Source organism: Python bivittatus, unplaced genomic scaffold, assembly GCF_059951505.1.
Source record: "Python bivittatus isolate LINGU-HERP-01145 unplaced genomic scaffold, Pbiv_v1 ctg000350_np1212, whole genome shotgun sequence".
Taxonomy (NCBI): domain Eukaryota; kingdom Metazoa; phylum Chordata; class Lepidosauria; order Squamata; family Pythonidae; genus Python; species Python bivittatus.
In genome coordinates, this window is record NW_028277074.1 from 39280121 (window position 1) to 39295387 (window position 15267).

General features: G+C 38.9%; 1 long non-coding RNA gene across 1 annotated transcript; it reads right to left on the reverse strand.

Moving 5' to 3' along the window:
• Positions 1-2143: 2143 nt before the first annotated feature.
• Positions 2144-15247, reverse strand: LOC148215161 (uncharacterized). The gene is made up of 3 exons (XR_015796862.1): positions 15157-15247; positions 14782-14848; positions 2144-2582 (listed from the first exon to the last, which is right to left on the reverse strand). It is a non-coding gene; the product is annotated as an uncharacterized LOC148215161 (long non-coding RNA).
• Positions 15248-15267: the final 20 nt, after the last annotated feature.

The window sequence follows — 15267 nt, forward strand, 5'->3', positions numbered from 1 at the left end:
AAAAGGTTTGCCTGTCAAAGAATAAGCAGACAGCCATCTGTCAACCCTTCAGTCTGGGAGAGTGGATAGCCCAATGTCAATTAATTAGATAAGCACTTGGCTTAAACTTAGAGAAGTAAATAAGAGTACAACTAGAAATTAAGAATGTAGAGGGTACACATAGGTAAGGCATGCATCAGATTGTGTTAAGATTTCCTTCCTTAGAATGATCTGTAGAACAAAGGCAGGTCTAAAGAAAAACAATGTTCATTTTGTATTTCTATTTTAGACTGTGTCAAGTTATCAGGTGAGAGGTGGGAATCAACCCACTAAAGAATGAAAACCAGCACCAAGTTGGTGAAAAGTGAAACTTCTACTTTGATCAATCTTGGCTTACACCCAAAGTGCATATTTATGTCTTTGTGAACTCAAATAAAGGAGAAATCTAGAAACCATGAGGCCCTGCCCTGTCCCCATCTGATCTTGAACCCATGTCCATATGTCCCCAGTGACAAAGCAGCTCTATTTTCTACAAACCCATCTGCTCCCCAAAAGAGTTCAAAGAGAGAGAGAGAGAGAGAGCAAAGAAAATATTATAGTACATTGTGGAATTGTAAAACTTAAAGAAACCTGAGAAGTAATTGGTTATGAGGTATAAATTTAAACCTTCAGAAGATGGTTAAAAGTATTGGAAACATACTGGATTTTTATGAGTGTAGATTACATATAATCCCACTGCTCAACATGATATATAGGTGAGAGAACATTCTAGCAGCAGTCCAATATATTAGACTTTTCTTCATGGAATGCCAAAAATAGCAGATATTTGATGGACATTTTGGCTAGGAAACTGCATATTCTATCCTCCAAAGTCTCCTCATGAAATAGGAGCAAGGTGTGAAGGAAGGGCGCAGCCACGTTCAAGCACCTCATATCAATACTCTCAGATAAATCATCACCATCCCGACATCTTCACTCAACAGAAGCAGCCAGTTGTCTGTGAAGATGCTATTCTGTTAAGTATATTCTCAGCTTTAGGTATCATCAGGACCTCTGGCATTTTTTTCCAAAATTTATTCATACACCAGGTCAAGGACTCTACTGGCATAAATGCATAGCCATATCCACTGATGCAAATATAAAATCTAAAAGGAGAACTTATGATTATCGGTGAAGGCTATAAAAGGCAACTGAAGGACCTGGCAAACCAGGATTAGACTAAGTACCACATAACTGTGTTCCCACAGGATGGATAAGCGCATCACAATCAAGAGATTCACTTTTGTGCGCTTGCTGCTTTCCAGAAGGAAGGAAATTTAACATCCACAATAATGATAGATTATATTTATTTTGGTCAGTGACCAGATAAAACAGAATGTACATAAACTAAATACCGCAAAGAGAGAAGAGAAAACAAATGAACAAACCATCCACATAGCCATAAGATAAATGAATTAGGTATGAGGACATCAGTCATGTGCAGTAGTCAGTTGTTCGTGCACATTCACAGCAGCTCTACAGAACTTTGCTACATTATGGGCGATAAGACTCTTCTTGTCTGATAAGAGAAATTTGACATGAAGGTTCTGAGGACAGTTTGATGTATGTAAGCAAGAGAGGGAAGATGAGCCTTCTTCAGCTATCATTGTAAAAGGAGCAGTGCAGCAGCACATGGAGAATAGATTCAACTGAACCACCACCACAGCGGCAGCTTTGGCTAATCATAGGGGTTTATTAAATCTCCTATGTAAAAGCACTGAGGATAGACCATCCATCCATCCATCCATCCATCCATCCATCCATCCATCCTATCTAACATCCACAATAACATGACCAAAGGAAAGAAATTCAGAGGAGGCCTAACTATTCCCTCCCCATCCTGTAAAAAAAAAACAACAATAACATTTATGGGAAACCAAATTTTGCTTAGGCTGTCAATCAAAGTGAAAATGGAATTTTTCCCCATGTACTGTACTTTAGTTACAATAAACAGCCTGACATTAGGAGCAAAGAACTAGAACAGATATCCAATCCTTTTATTCTCTGCTTCTTTATATAAATATCTACAGGTCAATCCAATATATATGTACCTTATTAAGAGTTGTCCAGTAAGGAGAATTGTGCTGAGCAGACCAAAGAGTTACCCAGCATTTGGTATCCCACTGTAGTCAACTAGATATCATAAGGAAGCAGAACACTAGCACTCTACCCTTCTTTCCCTTCAAATTCTCCAAGCTACAAGTAATCAGATGCATCCTGACTTCAATGCTAGAGAGATTAGAATACTGTTTTACTAGTAGTAGTATAGCCATTGATAGCCTTAGCTTTTAATAGCTTTTAACTATTAATCCAATACCTTTCTAAAATTACTCAGGTTAGGGGCTATCATTGCACACTTTTATGATAGTAGATTCCATACTTTAACAACATGCTGCTTCCAGACACAATTTTTATTGTGTAATTGCTCTACTTTATTCTCAGAATTTTACAAGTAATCCAGATGACATTGTCCTCTGTAACCTTGTCTGGACTCAGAAGCAAGTCCTGTTGGATCTGGTTAGTCCTTGGATAGGAGATCTTCAGGATGATCCAGGAGATGAAAGCTGTAGGATGGACCAGAAAGTTAAAAAAAAAAACAGAATAAGGTAGAAGCAGCCCCCTTCTGTTTTGCTTCCAAGAACACTATGTATGAGTCAACCAGAGCTGTAGAGACACAAGTTTAATAAATTATTATTATGTCCAGAAAATCCTCACGAGCTGAGCACAACTTGAAAAAGATTTTACTTTTATCTGTCTTAATCTCTCACAGTTTGCTTTATTAGGTGATCAGACTTTAGTATTATAGACGTGAAAGAAAAAGATCTTGTTAACTTTCTCCACACTATGTATAATTTTATATGCATTAATCAAGTCATCTCTTACCTTTTTACTAAGCTTAAAAGCTCCCTTCAGAGCTCTTCCATATTATTGCTGAGGAAGGACTTATGGTAACTCTTAACTAGACTGCCACCTTAGCGATTAAAATAACCACTAGAGGGGGCACGTATGCCTTTTTTTTTTTTTGCTTTTTAAAAAATAAAATAATACATAAGATACCTTAAGAATCTGATCTATGTGGCTCATGATATGAACTAATGTGATCCATCTTTCCCAACTAAGTACCAACTGAAAATTAGCTATCCAATGGTTTTTATAGGGCACTTCAATGTTAAATGTATAAACATGAATTGGAAATCCCTTTTTAAAAAAAATTCCTTGTAGCAATGCAGGCTTTTGTTTAGCACTGTGTTGTCCAAACTTGGCCACGTTAAGAGGAGTGGACTTCGACTCCCAGAATTCCCCAGCCAGCATTTGGGAGGGAAGGAACTAATGCAGAAATGGGGCAGGCTTTTAGGCTATGTTCCCTCTGCACTCTTAAGCTGCTTCTGTGTCATGCCGATGCCGGCTGGATACTACATCAGTTTAAAAAAATGTTGTCCAAATTCAGATGTTCAGTCTGGATTGCCAGCTATCCCAACCTTCCCATGCCTGTGGAATGATCAAATTCATCCAACCTGGGCACAGATCAGATGATATTTGGCTGGAGTAGATTTGACTGAACAGAAAAGGCAAAGCTGCAATTCTCCTGCTCGGTGTAGAAAAAGCTTTTAATAAAATGTATAGATGGTTCCTATATATTACCTTGGCCAAGTGTGGATTTCCTAGAGGATTTTAAAATGGGTACAGATTCTCAATGCATCCTTTAAAAAAAAAAAAATCTAAATTGAAGTTCAATCGCCATTTTTTCCATCTACTTTCCTACTCCACAAAGTTACCAAACAAGGATGTCTACTTTCTCCTTTTTTGATTTTGATACTGGTTTAACACCCTTAGTTTGGTTACCAGGCAAGAATATACTAATTATAGTTGCATAGTTGCATAATTCATTAGACTATAGATTGGCATTATATCCTGATGATATTTGTTTGCTTATTTCTGATCTTATTTATTCAGGCTCTGATGCAATTGATTAATGCATTTGGATGAATTGCAGGGTGTTCTCTTATTTTTGTTTATTTCTTTGCTGAACTGTCATACATCAAGAAGATATCAAAATCAGCAGAATCTATGTAATAGCTGAGAGGAAGAAAGGCTTGCAAGCCGCTAAATGTCACAGCTGGCATACGCATATATCTAAAGCAAAGATTGTCATGGCTGTCAACTCCTATTGAGAAAGTAATAGAAGAAATAGAGACAAATCATCAAGGAATATAATAATAAATAGAAAAACTGAGGTTCCTCTTGTTTACCTCTACTTCCTTTTCTCAGGAACAGGGAGAGCTGCACCATAATATCGCCAAACTTTTGGAGCCAAATATTTTTGCGCCATGTTTAACAATGAGCCTAAGAATCTGACACTACTGAATTTCTGCCCCAGTATCAGACCAAATTGGCCACCAGTATCCCTCATAGAGATCACCAGATTAATCACACAAATGAAAAATGGTAAAGCAGTGAGAACAAGTTTAACTTCAGCAGCATTGCTTAAGGTGGACATGGATTGCTGCATTCCAACTATGGTGCTGTTGTTCACTCATAAAAAACTTGCCTTTAAGATACTTGAAGACTGGAGTAGATCTATTGCAATCCCAGTATACCAAAAGGGAGATAGGAGGACCCAGGGAACGCCCACCCTATCATCCTTCTAAGTGCAATCAGCAAGCTCTATTTCAGATGTCTACTTAGAAAAATGGTGGATTGGCTGTTTCAGGATGAAATCCTGATAAGCAGCAAGCCAGTTTTAGAGAGTGATGATCACTTTCTTATTTTACATCATTTAATAGAAAAATACTCTAGACACACATGTTGTATCCTTTGTGTCACCTACAGTATATTGATTTAAAGATGGCATTTGATCCAATTTTCAGGGATAGGCTCTGGAAGAAATTGGCTTGATCAATGACTCCTGTTGCTGATTATGAAACTCAGTGAAAATAAAACTAAGCAGTGCTGTTTCTCTGTGATTGTATAGGTCATTTTTCACCTATGATTCACATCCTTAAAGTAGCGAAGCAAAATTGCATGTTGGCCCCATACCTTTTACAGTATTTTGTCTCCCTCCCTTTTAGAAGGAAAATTTCAAAATGTCCCAGTCAACTTTGCACCTGAGTCCTAGTGGAAATATGAACAGTTTCACATGTTCTCTTGCTATGCCCTTTTTATTCAGTTAATAAATCCACTTCTGACTCAATCATGCAAGATCAGACAAGGTGATTCTTGCTTTCTTTCCACTGACAGAACTGACAGCACAGCATATATCTCCACAAGGGTGGCCTTGTTCCAATGCAATTAATTCTCTAGTAATCTTGATAATTTGTTTTTCCTAAAACAATTTATTTTTATTTTTATTTTTAAAAATATTTTAAACAATTCCTCTGATTGTTTACTATATGTGGTATCTTAGTTTTGCAATCTATGTTTCACCCTCTGATTGTAAATTTAATTTAAGAATGTTCCAATTTTTATAGTTCATTATAGTTCCTCCCTTTATTTTTACCTGACTCTATGGACTGCGTTGTCCTGTAATACAGAAAGGATCTTCTGATTCAAGGAATTGTTATTTGGTTACTAGATACAGTAAATGACTAGTTGGCATTGCACAAAGGTCATTATTTCCTGTGAACTACTTAAGATATTTTGGTTTTGATGTGTATTGTATCTATGCAAGCTTAGTTACTATGGGTTCAATTCCTCTTTGGATTTCTATGCAGAAAATCCATCATGTCCCTAGGGGTGTACAACTCAGGTTTAGGACCTGATTGGGATAGCATAGGACCACACTGTTCCCAGATGTTTCTCTTATTTTATTCGGAAAAAAAACAGAAATAAGCAGTTTCAGTAACTAATTGAGCAGATAATTAGGTTTAACTTTTACCACATTTTTACCCTCTCTCTTTCTCTTTTTCTTAATAAATTCTGGCTGTTTAATTATTGTAGTATTGATCTAACTCCTAAGGGACAGGAACTGATTACCCTAGTCACATACAGATAGTCCTTGTTTAGTGACTGCCTTGTTTAGTGACCATTTGCAGTTACAACAGTGATGAAAAAGTAACTTTACGACCAATCCTTGCATTTATGACCTTTGCTGGTCTGTAATGCAAAGAAAAGCTGAAGTAAGATCACAAGCACAGTCGCAGTTTCATTTAGCGACTGGTTCACTTAACAACCAAGTTGCCAGTCCCAACTGTGGTTGCTGAATACCTGTACCTCAAAACTATAAGGGCCAGAGAGGTGTACTACAGAATTTATTTCATTTTTATCATCTTTTTCTCTTCTATTACCAAGTAAGACAACTAGGCTATTGGATCCCAATATGTCTCACAAGTTGAAGTTAAGGGGAAAGATGCCAGTAAAGGCATTCCTCTGGAAGACAAGTGATGGTAGTCCTAACTACCAAGCAGCTACACCAAGCACAAAGGTAGCCTAGGGTATGCAAATCCAGAGAGTTTGGGGGAACAGAGGTTTGAGGCCTCCAGATGCTCACTCTACAAGTTCAGTGACTATACAGATTCACGAAACATACTATAGTAATTGCGACGTTTGCATAACATGATATGTCCATACAAAGAAATTATGTGAACCAGGCTAATCTGAGGACTGATTCACACAATATACTAAGACAATGGTTGGGTTTCCACCACAGCAGAACCACAAATTTCTTCATACCATTTTAGTCCATTTTATTTCATTGTATGAACCCAGTCAGGGCATGTTATATCTCCCCTCTTCCAACTTCATTACTCCATTCATGTTTATCTTTAGTTAAAACACTCATTTATGCAGGTATCATTCATTTATTGTGGCAGTTTCATAGGCTGTTGGTGATAGAAGCTTATTTGTTCTAGTCAACTGGTGGGACATTTCAGGGAGTTGAAGAAATAGTGCTAAACTATGGTATACTGAATTATAGTTTTTTATCAAAACCACAGTTGGCTGTCTTTGTGCAACACACTGTGCATTAAACCATGATTTAAGACTATAATAGTTGTGTTCACAGAACATGCTAAATCACAAATAAATGAAACCCAATAATGCTTAGCATAGTGTACAAACCCAAAAAGACTATCAAGAAACAACACGAAAGCCACATTCTGCTGGTGCTGAGGAGAGGCCTCCCTCATCCCAGAATGATGAAGTATTTACCTTTTGGCATATTAATTCCACAACTAGAATGGCATGCAATAATATGCCAAAAGCTGGGTGTAGCCCATTAAAAAACACATGCAAATATCTCGCTATCAGCTGATACAACTAAAAACTGGTATAAGCTGGATAAAAAGCAAGCAATAATGCTATGAATTTGTCAGGCGGAAAGGAAAGACTGGTCATGACAGGTTCATGATGTATCATTTTTCAATCCTGTCAGTGACCTAGTGCCCCACCTAGTTCCAAACAAAATAGGCCTATTTCTGAGAAAAATGACTGCCAACTAATTGAAGGTGAAAGCACATCTGTGTAATATGTTCAAGGGCTCAGTGAATGGTATTTTCCCACTGCTAGGTTGAATACTGTCCACCCATCCTTCTCAGGAGAAGAGCATAACATTCGCAATCCCTATCCTGCTTCTGTTGTCTCTTTTCCAAGTTATTGACTTGAAAATAAATCCTGACTTCCCTTCAGGTTAATGGGTGATGAAGCCTAAGGCTGCCCTTAGAAAAGCCATTGAGGGAAATAAGATTTTAACACCGATACAGCTAAGGATGGCTTAAGACTGTTCTGCTCATGGGCTAGGTGAAGATAAGGCAGTCTCATGGAGGCATGAAAGAAACAAGATGTTGCCAGGGTATGTTTATGCCATGGTTTGGTGCAAATAGGAAAAGATACCAAGTATATCTCAAAAGAGTAGCCAATTATTTCAGCAAGCCTCCTGAAACCCTTACAGAAGCTTCTGAGATTCTCAAACTAGAAAGCTTGAAAACTCTGCTAACAATACGGTTGACCAAACTTTCCCCTTACCAGTGAGTGGGTAAACTTTGCAATTATAAATACACTTCCAGAATAAGTCTCAACAGAAACATTTCCCTAGCAGCAAAATGAACTTTTCCCCCAAGTTAATAGCTGATTTGGTTCTGCAGCTCCATGTAAAACGTTTAAAATATATTCTCATTTACAAACATAGCCTCCATTCAGCACAAGTTTTTTGGGCAAATTACAAGGTGAACATACAATATAATAAGTATTGAGCAAAAAAAAGGGGGGGATTAAAAATGTCTTTATTTAGCAGCAAAAATTAAGATAACTACATGAAGAGTAATTTTAAAAGTCTGGCTATGACAAAGGTGCAGGTCTAGTCATTTGGAAGAAGTTATTTCACAGTTGGAATGTCGCTCTTGAGAATGCCTTCTGGGATGGGGACACACTGGCCAGGACCTTTGAAAACAATCCATGATTGGGTGAGTATAAATGGAAGAAGACAGTCTTTTAGATAAACTCTTCCAGAGCCCTCAGGGGTTTTAAAAATCCAAAGCATCACTTTAAATTGGATTCATAAAAAGAATACAGAAGTTAAAAGCATATTCCTAGATGGACTGTAATTTCTAGTCCCATTTAATAATCCTGGAGTGTGTTTTGAATCAGTTGAGTTCCAAAATAGGGAACAATTCCAGATGTAATGCAATCAAATAGGCCAAATCAACAGTTCCCAGACTTTTCTTTTATACAGAACATTATATTAAAAGCTTTTGTGGACTACCACAGAAGCACAGTGTTTTGCATATACACACTTTTAAGCAAGCCCAACAAAGGATATAAATCCATTTTTGGATTCCCATGTTCTAACTGCTAAATGTACAAGGAATGCTTGTTCACCTTGATATGCAAAAGCACCATTATTTAAATTCAGAGAATGTCACACATGAATATTTGAATATGATATGTAATAAGTATAGGGTATTATATTTTTCTCCTCATCCCCACCTAATGGATCAGCAGTAATACGCTCCTGGACCATCTATCTTCCTGGATCACAGATTGGGAACACTGCCAAAGTGGGCAGTTACAATAGCAATTGTTTAATTGTGGCCAGGGTTAGCTTTCAGCTAATGTATCAGTGAAAGGTAATAAGCGTTTTGTGTCATACAACCGTTTAAGCTTGTAGTGATAGTGATCATGGAATAATACATTCCTCAAACTTTTTTTTGGCGGGGGGTGGGAATTCAACTTCTAGTAGAAGAAACTGGACACTATTTTCCCACTGCTGATCAGCCACCAAGAATCCCTCTGGCTTGTCTGAACTACATCTCTTTGCATTCATGTTCATCCCACTCATTAATCATCAAAGTACTGATCTGGCACAATCATGGCTTTGTCTGGCCCCAATAAAAAAGGAAGAGGAATAAGGAGGATCTGGATTCTGGCTAAACTTGTGGCATAAAGTGGCTGTCTAAGTGTAATCCTTTGCTACAGTATGCCTGTGAAATTTCAGGCATTCACATGATTCATTTTGAATCTGATGTTTACGTCTGTAATGAGTAACATATTATTTTATTCTGCCTGATTAAAGTTCAAATCTTGCCACTGTACACAAGACACTGCACGTATTAAAGTTGTAGTTCCAGGTCACTGTGACCTGAAAGCATTAACTTTGACAAGTACCTTATTTCACTAGATACTCTGATGTATGGCCTTGTAATAATGATTGATAGTCAGCTGAAGTTAAAATGCATCAGGACTTCCTTGCACTGTGAGCAACTGTGATAATTTGAGCCGTTCTGTTGATCATGACATTGGATGCCAACACCAAAGTGAAGTTTATGATGTTGATCTTTCTTTTTGTTTAAAGACTGGATTATACAATACTTCACCAAGGTTTGGATGAGCCAGGATGATTCACTATTCAGGACCACCATTTTGTCTCAAGCTAAAAGAAAAGTGTTACAGTTGCCTATGAATACAGTTGCCTTTGCATATGTCCAAAGCTGGCTGGGGAATTCTGTGAGTTGAAGTCCACTCATCTTAAAGTTGCCAAGGTTGAGAAACACTGCTCTAGATACTCCATCTCTGTCTCTTTTTTGTACTTTTTATGACCATCCCTACAGCCACTTATGGGGAAGAGGGTAAAAATGAGGCTGAAATGGGGCTGAAATTCAATTCTCAGGGGTGCTGACCTTAACAGACCACCACTGATGGAAGGGATATTGATGATTTTCCCCAAAGTGTCAGGATATGAGAGTTTCCCAGCCTCCTTTGCAGCAGCTGGGAAGACTTTGAAATGGCTGGTAGAGAACTGACTGGGTCATCTGTGACTGTGTGCTGCTAATGCACTGAAATGAACTAATGGCCTTTGCGAGCAGCCAATTCAGTCAATCGTATCACCCAAACAGAGTCTTCCTGTGCCAGCTTTGAAAAAAGTAGAGTCTCTGTGATGGGCGACTAAGTAAAGGAAAAATGCAACTACAAGTTTCAAACAATCTCTTCCTACAAAGTGCATTTATTTTGGATCTCTTTGCTTGCTTGTTTATTTGAAGTCTTTATCACTTCATTTCTTGCTGGTCTAATTACATTTCTCAGAGTCTCCTCTACAGGTTACATTTTTTCAAGCATGTAACTCAAGTTCTGATTTTAAATCCTGGAAAATCCAGACCAAAATAAATCTCTTTATTGGGATGGTGGGAAAAAGCAATGCCAAAATCTGGCCAGGCTTGGCAATGGCTGTCTAGTGACATGTTTCTTGCCCAATAACCAGTATCATTACTAAAACAGAGGTGTAACTGCTGGCTGGTAGTTGCCAGACAATTTAGAAGCAAATCAGAACCACGCTGAAACAACGAAGGCCAGAAGGAAGAGAGAGAGAAGCAGCTCATCATATCAAGCCACAAGGAGATGTGCAAACAAAAAGAATTAAAATGATGAATTCTGTGTAGCAACCTATTCCTTCTAAGAGATTTGCTGCCTTTGAGGTTGAAGACAACTGTAAACCCAAGGCTGCTTTGGAGAATTGGGAAGGTATTCAAATAGCTAAAACTGGTTTACAGGCTACCACTCCCTCTCCTACCCTGTCAGCATCAATCAAAGGAATTTCAAACAGTAAGTCTGCTTTATCTGAGGGAGAATCAACCAATGTGATTTCTCAATAAGGAGTGTGCCAAGGGCAGTTCAGTCTGTACATGAAGTTCCATGGCAAATTGCAGAGTCGTTACGTGTTACAAAGCAGGCTTGCAATCCGTGCAACTAGGAGGATATGAGGCCTACCACTTTAATCACTCTTTATCATAAAGGGAGGCAAAATGGTGAATAAACACCATAAATATTTCATGTACAGCTAACGGGCCTGTTTTATAGGCTCTTCCATTGTAACAAACAATGGCTTGCTACAAATCTAGCTACCAAACAAATTCCTTTGCTTAGCCCTTTAACTGGGATTAACAAGGGTGCTGGCAGCATTCCTCAGACATAGTTTTCTCTCTAAGTCAGCTACTGTAATGTCAGTCTTGTTATATCAATCTAGAATCTATATCCTATTTACCTAGTTTGAGAGTCATACGAAGGATTTTATTTCGGTTCAAAATTACTTTTTCTCCTCCAGGCTCCTGAAAATGTTAAAGTTTCTTTCTATGCTTCAGACAGAAGCCAAAGCAAGTTTTCCAAACTTTTAAAAGAGTGTCTCTATTCTCAGATAGGGTTAATTATCCCAAAGGTAAATTGTTTAACTCCAGCATAAATGTCTGTGACCCTCAAGGCAACGGGAAAGAGAAAGCCACCGAAATAGCCGTTTCTATCCTTCTGAATGCAAATGAGATACCATTATCACAGCAGCCTCATTTGCATTTTAGCCCTGCAAAAATGTCACAGCCAGACTGAGAAGTCTAATTGCAAAGGACAAGCCTGAGTGTCATTGTCCTCTTTAAAACTCCCAATAAGCAGGCCAGGGTTAGTTTACAGAAATCCAGTCAACCGGCAGAATGATATAGCCAATGTATAGATAGATACATTGACATCAGCTGCTGCTAACATAAATAACGATTTTCTTGATCTGGACACTGTTTTACAGCTAAGAGGAAGTATCTAGCAGCCCTGAGCCCTGAGATCCATAAGCTGGTGGAGGCTCTGGGGTATACCACAACCATGAGATGGACTGCTGTAAATTAATATTTTTTAAAAATTACATGGAACTAAGACTGCCAGCCAAATCTTTGGCTGAGGAAATAGGGGGAGCTGTGATAAAGACAGCCCCTGAATAATTTGGGAGATTATCACCCAGGTTTAAGACAACTACCCCTTGTGAACATCACAAAAATTGTGAGCTATCATGAAGTAGAGCCTATACATTAAGGAAAGGCAAAGCCAGATTAATTCCCAGTCAGAGAATGTTTAGGTATGTTTGCCGAGATAATTAAGGAACATTAGACTGTATTTCATCAGGTGAATGAATGAACAAATTTTACCTTCTCAATCAAGCATCCAGTACTTCATGACCAATTTCCCTTGCCAATAACCAAAAGAGTTTTACTCAGCTATTAACTTGGAACATACAGGTGGCGCTTGCTTAGGGACCACAATTGGAACCAGCAACTCAGTTATTAAACAAAGCAGTGACTAAGTGAAATCGTGATTGTGCTTATGATCTTACATCAACTTTCCTTTGCTTTACAGACCTGCAAAGGTCATAAATGTGAGGATTGGTCATAAAGTTATTTTTTCATCACCGTCACAACTCCAAATGGTCACTAAATGAGGCAGTCACTAAACAAGGACACCTGTAGTTGGATGGAAAAACAGAACAGCAGACAGAAAACAGGTGGTGTTCCTCTCAGAGTTTAATAACGTAGGAGGGCAGGAAGGCAAAAACTACTTTTATTGAGACTGGTTATTACAAAATCTTGCAAATCTGATTGTGCTGTTCCCTCTTTTCTTATATTCCAATGAATCAGGGTGTGTCTGTTTGAGCCACTTCCAAATGTTTTCTCTTTCCTTTGGATTTAAAAAAAAATGTTTCAGCCCTTAATGCCTATGTAACAGTTCCTGCGTATTTCCATGAAGGTCATCCTCCTTACTCTCTACAGTATGTTTCAGGCCACCATTTGGATAAACCAACTTATCTATATACTACTAAAACTCTCATGTCTGTAACCTTCAACTGGTCAAACAGCACATCACAGGGCAACAATTTTTGAACCAAGGTACCTCAAATGGGCTAACTTATAGAATGTGTCCAAAATCCGGGACCCATGACTCCCATGGGATTGAAATTTGGGAAATTTGTGGCTGTTTCAGCACTGCTGTGCTGCTGTGATCAGCCCAGGTCATGTGATTGTCATGGGCATATCCCTGACCTCTTTCCCACCTCCCTCTTCCCCTGTGCCCAATCAGCTGGCAGCAAGGCCCAGCTGGCAAGTAGCTGCTTTGGAAATACAGAAATTTGAAATATCTTAACAGCTGTGGGCATTGAAGATGAGGGAGCAATTTGGATGCCTGCTGGCGAGGTAAGGCTGGCTGCGGGCAACAGTGGTTGACAGGTGAGCCCTCTTCCTCCCTCAAGGAAGGGGTCCCTTGGGGACATGCCAGAATGAGGAGCAGGGTTGCAGTTTTCCTCACAGTCTGTGGCTCCCATTATTCCACCTCCCCCCAGCACAGTGGCAGGCAGTTCCACTGGTCAGCTGAGGAGGAGGCAGCTTCACCAGGGCATTCCTGAGGGTTGTGAGGGGAGGGCAAATGGCACAAGCCTACTGTATATTATATGTGGAAATGAAGGGAGGGAGGATGAATGGATCCCCAAACTCTTTCTCGCTTCCCTCTGGCCCCTATGCCCAGTCAGCTGGCAGCAAGGCCCAATGGGCAAGTGGCGATTGGCTGCTTTGGAACCAAGGCCAAAATTTGAAATCTCTTAATGGTGGTGGGCATTGAAGGAAGGATGAGGGAGTGACATGGATGCCTGCTGCTGAGGTAGGGCTGGCTGGGGGGCACCGTCAGTCGACAGCTGCACCTTCTTCCTCCCTCAAGGGAGGGGTCCCTTGGGGACATACCAGAATGAGGAGCGGGGGTGCAGTTTTCCTTGCAGTCCATGGCTCCCTTTGCTTCACCTCCCCCCACCAAAGTGTCAGGCAGTTCCAGTGGCCAGCTGAGGAGGAGGAGTAAGGAGGATGCAAGCCTATATTATATGAAGGAAGGAAGGAAGGAAGGAAGGAAGGAAGGAAGGAAGGAAGGAAGGAAGGAAGGAAGGAAGGAAGGAAGGAAGGAAGGAAGGAAGGAAGGAAGGAAGGAAGGAGACTTCTGCCAGCTTCCCACAAGCAAAGTCAATGAATACTAAAATAGGAACAAGGCATACTGAACTTAATGAACTTTAACTTTTGACAAGATTTCTCAAGAATTTAACACAACTTGTATACTTAATCTAGCTGTAATATTTCTGAGAAATAATTATTTTCCCTGTATTGGAGATGGATTTATGTATATCTGAGAGAGCATGAATTATGTCCTTTCTGCATTGGTTTTTCTGGCCAAATTCTGATCATTTGAAATCACTAGTGCAATTAAATATTTATCAATTTATGAAAGGAGCAATCATTATACAATTGATCAGATGCTTCTATATAATTTCTCTTTTTAACCATTTTAATTTGTTTGATTAAGCCATGAGATAATAATGTGCCTGAGTTGGTATTAACTAGAATTACCTTATAACTAGCTTTTAAAGTAATACTGTGCTGAGCTGTCCTCCAATTTCTTGAATATTTTCTTCCTCTAAAAAAGCCTCTTGTTTATCTCATTTTTAGAATGCATTTGAAATTTCTTTACACAATTTCATGGTATGTTTGATCTTACCATGCTGTGAATGGGGGTGGGGAAGCCAGCATCCACCACACGGGAATCTCTTCTGGGTATTCTTCTTCTTTGAATTACAGAATGAAAGTAATTCCTTTTTTATGATACTGAATACATTTTTGGAAGAAATTGTTTTTTAAAAAAATAAATAAATAAGCCGGGCACTAGTATGCAAACACTGAATGTTTTTTTCAAACATTCAAATGTTAATTTGAATACCCAAATAACACTGCAGACTTATGAAAAGCCCTGGTTATCATAAAGTATAATGAGACCTAGTGCAAACATAAGGAACGGGAAAGAAGGCATCATAAGATTATATACTAGACTGCAATGATAATGAAAAGGCTCCTTTTAAAAAAATAAATACTTTACATGTGTAACAAATCCCCCTTGCTGAAATGCAGCAAAGTTTGCCATTTCTCCTAAAGCAGTTGCTTAGATTTCTCCTAAACAAAAAGCTTTGAAGACAGCTCACTCTGGTCA